Source organism: Quercus robur, chromosome 5 (genome assembly GCF_932294415.1).
Source record: "Quercus robur chromosome 5, dhQueRobu3.1, whole genome shotgun sequence".
In the NCBI taxonomy this organism is placed as follows: Eukaryota; Viridiplantae; Streptophyta; class Magnoliopsida; order Fagales; family Fagaceae; genus Quercus; species Quercus robur.
The window spans coordinates 52,376,749-52,382,564 of NC_065538.1; the positions used below are offsets into that span (position 1 = coordinate 52,376,749).

Below are 5,816 nucleotides of genomic sequence, written 5' to 3' on the forward strand. Positions count from 1 at the left end.
GCTAATTGCTATCATAGCAAGGGAAACCCGGATTGTTTCTCAAAAAAAAAAAAAAAGGGAAAGCTGGATTTTGTGTGAAGTTAATTGATATCCTTAAGGCCTTTTGACAAGAAAATGCATCATGTGAAACATAAGAGTTTGAAATTCCTTTTGTGCATAGGGTGGTCTATAAATATTTGTTTAAACTTATCAAATAAGAAAAGGCAAAGATGACCTGTTTCAAATTCTGTTATCATTATATTGAGAATTTGATTAAATGCCACCTACTCGTGCTATACTACAATAGCTAATACAGTCCCCAAACCTGCATTATTGCTAGCTGCATGTCAGTGTAAAAAATAACAGTCAAAAAGCCCATTCTTCTCATTTCCTTTTCCTTAATGCAACTTCTATCATCTCTCTTTTTATACTATGTTGTCATCTTTCTTGGCCTATCTTTTCATAAAATATTCATTTATGGATGTACTCGGTATTTGTCAGGAAATACGGAGTTACCACTGATTGTATGCAATATAGGCCGCTCGGTACAGAAATGCAGCAATTTGAGAATACACAACTCACTTTGGATTCTGATGATAAATTGAGGTGGTGTTTTAACTGGATTTCAGTTTTGTAGATTTGGTTCTAGGCTTCTAGTATACGTTATACATTGTGTGTTTCAGTTTGATCTTGTAATGAAACTCCAAACTTCATTCATTTGTTTTCATTTTATGCGATTTTGATACTGATACTGAGTGGTCTGTTGTAATTCATTTGATTTAGTATTGTTAGAAGTTGTTTAATGAATAAGTTTATTAGTTCCATGGATTTTCAATTCATCTAATTTATAGTGTTTTACTCTGTACTTGGTATTATTGTCTGTCATTTAATTAAAAGTCCTTAAGAAAATGGCAAAACAAATTTGAGGACTTTAGTTAAATCCAAATTAACAAGACATTAATTTGAGAACTATGAATTGGTTTGATCAATGTCAAGGATACATAGGCAACCTAAATGCATTATTTAGGTGCAGCCACAAATAAATAAATAAAACATACATCCCCTCAAACACAAAAATAAATTTATGTACAAAGACATCATAGTTGAAAATCAAGGGCTTTCTCTTGAAGCAAGGAATTGTAATTAAGCAATATGTTATCTTGAAAGGGAAATTGTGTTTGATAGATTTTATTCAATAACGAAATTTTTGCTAAACAACCCTCATGTCGGACCCGAGTTCGGACATGTTATCTTAAGGAGATTATCGTCATATGGTCCCCTGTTCAAAACCATTAAGAGGTGAGTGATATTGATTCTGCAAGTGCCAACTGGATCATGATTTAAAGTTGTAAAAATCCATGAATTCCACGTATGAAAGAAAATGGTAGGACATTGGATGTTGGTCCTAATGGGTTGGGCCTTTTATGTCCAATACTTAATCAATTTATATTTCAATGTTTGTTGGTGTATACTATACTTTTTTTTTTTTTTTTTTTTAATGCAAGATAGAAATTTTATTCTAATCTAATCCAAAAGTGGAGTTTGGCTTATCTCTAATACTTTTTTTAAAATGAATCTCATTTATCACCCATTGACAAAATAAAATGTGGATATTAAAACTCACTATCACTTGTCATTGTATATTTAAAACAAAATGATATGTCTAGTTAAAAAAGTACTAGAGGTAAGTCAAATCCAATCTTAAGCGTATATGTGTTTGAATTTCTCTCATAGAAACTTGAATCCCAGCCCTTACCCCCCACACTTATACTCGTCGGTGCACACTATACTTAATTCATGAACAATATGTTTATTCACTAGTGCACATTTTTTGAATTAGTGCAAATGTGTCTATAAATAGAAGTTGCTGATTTCATTTTAGTTAGATTTTTTCATTTATTCTTAGAGATTCAAAGAGAGGGAGACACGATTCTGTTAAGTATACCAGTGTTGAGAAGGAAGCCAATGTCAAATTTCTTTTTCCTTTGTGGAACTCACAAACAATTTTAAAATGAGGCAAAAGGATTGGGAATATCATCTATCCGCCATCAAAATCGAGCGATCCTAATGAACCAGGCCTAGCACCCACAACTAGAAGTAGAACACCTTATTAAGGGTATTCTAGTGGCCCATATTGCTAGGATCTCTAATACCTTTCTTTGGCCCCACAATAACGGTACTTGTTTGGTTAGCTCAGCATCCACCTTTCTATACCACCAAAAACAAGTACCTATGAATTAGCAGTTATGGAACTGGATTTGGAAATTACAATGCCCTAAAAAGATTCAAATCTTCCTTTGGAAAGCTATGCGAAACTGATTGCCCACAAGACAATATTTAAACTTCACACGCCAACATCTGAATGACCAGTGCCCTCGATGCAACATCCAGGAAACCACAATTCATATATTACGCGACTTTCCATGGGCTAAGGAGGTATGGGGTCAATTACCGGGGCTCTTGCCCATATCCTCCTTCCACATGACTTTACAAAATTGGGTACGGAGTAATGCAACTGCTGTGGGAGTTATTATGCACTAGCAACTCCCTTGGCACATTCACTTTCCTTTTCTCTGTTGGAATCTACGACTAGCTCGAAATGAAAGGATTTTCAAAAATCAATCTCAATCCTAACATAGCCTAGTACACACAACGGTGCAAGCCGCCACTGAATTTTTCTTTCTGGCTAGCTCAGAGAGGCTAGTTCAGGTGAGGATCTCGCAAATTATTAGATGGGCTGTACCCCATGACCCCTATATTAAACTCAACACCGATGGCAGTGCCATTGGCAACCCAAGGTTGGTTGGCGCATGAGGTATATTGCGCGACAGCTCCAGTGGGTGGCTTTCTGGTTTCTCGTTAAATCTAGGCATAGCAACCAATAATATGGTTGAACTGGCAGCAGTCCGACAAGGACTTTTACTAGCATGGGATTTGGGCTTTAAGTTTCTCCAGATTGAACTTGATTCTAGTACAGTATTATCATGGTTAACTAATAGACATGCACTTTATCCGCCTGATATGATGTCTTTAATATATGATTGCAAAAGCCTCATGGAGCTGGAATGGGAGGTGCAAGTGCGTCATATATACCGTGAAGCGAACGGATGCGCGGATACACTTGTGAAGCAGTGAGCTCACCAACAGCATCTTTTGTGATTATAGTACCTGTCCGAGTTTTGTATACCCATGTTTTGTAAGGGATTTGGCTGGCCTCAAGACTAATAGACTATGTGCCCGACGGCTGGATAATGTTGGTGTTGTATGAAACTTTATATTATCTAAATAAGAACTTACGTTTCCACCAAAAAATATTTAAAATGACATGCATTATTGGTGCCGTTTATGGTGATGACCCAAGCGAAACAATTTGCATGCACCGCTTTTGGTTGGTGGTTTTATTTTTGCAGTTAAGGATGTTGTTTTACGTTTTAGCGTGACAAAGTTCACAGCTTGTGCGTTCTTTATTGAAATCAAGTCACCTAATCAGTTCAAAAATGAATTGAAATTTCATGGAAAAATTTGTGGTAACAAGTGAGTGTGCATTAATATTTAGCCTTATTAATATATTACTAAAAGCTGAAGTGTAGTATTTAATGTTGCTACGCTCCTGTTGAGCCACATCAGCCGCCATGTCATTTCCAAAATTTTTTTTTTTCTGAATTTCTCTTATAATTTTAAAATACTTTTACTAAATTTTTTGCTAATTTCAAAATACTATATAAAAAAATATATATATATATTTCCAGCCATATCTCGACAATAAAAGCCCAATCTTTATAGCTTGAATATGTCCACCATAAAGCCCAAAACATGAATATTACATTGCTGTCCATCATAAAGCCCAAACCCAACCCTTTATTATTCTTTTAACGCCAACCCTTTCTTCTCCTTCTGCTTCTTCTTCAGACGTTTAGATTGACTAACGCCAACCTCTCTCTCTTCCAAATACAGTTTCAAAACTTCAGACCTTCGGCTTTCTAACGCCAACCTCTCTCTTCCCTCCTTCGTCTCTTCCTCTCCTTATTTAAGTGAATCACTCCTTCATACCTCATCAATATTTCCCCTCCTTTTGCTCTTCCTATCTTTCACGGTTTCAAAACTTCAGAATTGCAGCTTTCTCTTCCCTCCTTCGTCTCTTCCTCTCCTCATTTAATTGAATCAGAAAACAATATATTTAAAGAAGAGCTCAGAAATACTGATAGACTTCACTTCAGGTATTTACATCAAAAATTTCACCTTTGCATTTTCTTAGTCATACAAGTCTGGGCCATTTGTTCATGTTTCGTTTGGGAGTGTTTGTTCTGAATGATTAGCTTAGATTGATGGATTTGGAGCCCTGTAATGGGTTTTGCTAATTTCAATTATTGGCTGCATTGATCTCTCTTTTGTATTTCAGTAATTCAATCAACACTCTGTTTCCTATCCGTATCCTTTTGTGAGAGGCAAATTGGTCCGACCACAGGCCTAAGTTCAAGGCCACCGTCAACTTTAATGGCGAGGAGTTGTTAGCTGCCTCCTCTGTACGAGCTGTCAATATCTACATTGGCTAGAAGGTCTGTATATCAAGTTGAGGTATACTTAAATTTTATTTTCAATGTATATGTAAAATCTTTAGGGTTAATTCTTCTGTGTTTTTCTGTTTGGGTATTGAGTTTATGGTCTGCAATTTTTTGAATTTTTAGTTGTTGCCATTGTTTGTAGAGAAAAGCTCAAAAATTAGGGTAAGGAAAATTACCCCAATCTGTGATTATTTGAAGCTAAGGTTATACAACTTCAGGAGATTGGAGGAAGAATGTATCCACCTTCCTTGTGCAGGCCGTGAGGAAAGAACATATCAAGATTCATTGTTTTTGAATAGCTGCACCTTGCAGGTCAATCTCCATATGTGGTTTACATTATTCTCATCACGCTATAATGGATAGTTTATCATTTGAACCTTAGACTGTAGTCATAATACATGTGACTTTGTTTAATGTACATCTATCTTCAGTGTCGATTTGGTAGTTCTGCTACTTGCTGAGTTGTGTGGGAGGGTCATTATGGATTGTACTGAAGCCTTTATCCATACCTTAATCAATATTACTAATTTCCTATTTTATATAGATGATTGTGCATTGATTGGATGTATTTAAATGTCTAATTGATTTAATTGTCACTTAACTACATATGTTAATCAATTGTCACGTAATTAGGTATTGCCACATTCACTATGATAAATTGATAATAGAGTAGAGAAACTAACAAAAAAGGCCTAGAGTTATTCAAACAAGAGATGAACATGATGCTTATGCTTCCAAGTACGTTTTTGTGGAGCAAAGGTTCTTAAATCTTAAGTATTACAGCATTAAAATCTCATTGGTATGAAGTATACATGCTGCATTTATCATTAGTTTACGGACACTCTCATCCATTAATCGATGTAGTTGTACTTTGCATATCAGTCTTCAAACAAGTAAGCCACAGTGGTTTAAATTCTTGGTCATGAATGAGCTATTCAATCTTCCAAGCTATCATTTGGATGATTTATTTATTTATTATTATTACTAAATCCTTACCAAATTTGAACTCTTTTTATTATTAGTTTTTTTTTTAAAGATGATTACAAAGTAATCTAATGTTTAATTTTATTTATTTATTTCCTTATGAATGATAAATAAGAAGTTACTAAGTTGTGTAACATAAAAAATAAACAAATAAATGAATGCAATTGAATCATGTGTCCGGTTGAAAAGATAGAGCCTAGTCCCAAATCATATGATTTAATTCCACATCCTTCTTATATGTATTTTAATAAAATTAAGGGCACATCATCCTTATCATGTATACTTATCAAA

At 34.8% G+C, this 5,816-nt stretch overlaps 1 long non-coding RNA gene across 1 annotated transcript; it reads left to right on the top strand.

Annotated features, from left to right (window-relative positions):
* The first annotated feature begins 3,839 nt into the window (after window positions 1-3,839).
* LOC126729111 (uncharacterized) lies at window positions 3,840-5,254 on the top strand. The gene is made up of 3 exons (XR_007656509.1): window positions 3,840-4,196; window positions 4,379-4,535; window positions 4,684-5,254. It is a non-coding gene; the product is annotated as an uncharacterized LOC126729111 (long non-coding RNA).
* The last annotated feature ends 562 nt before the right edge of the window (window positions 5,255-5,816 follow it).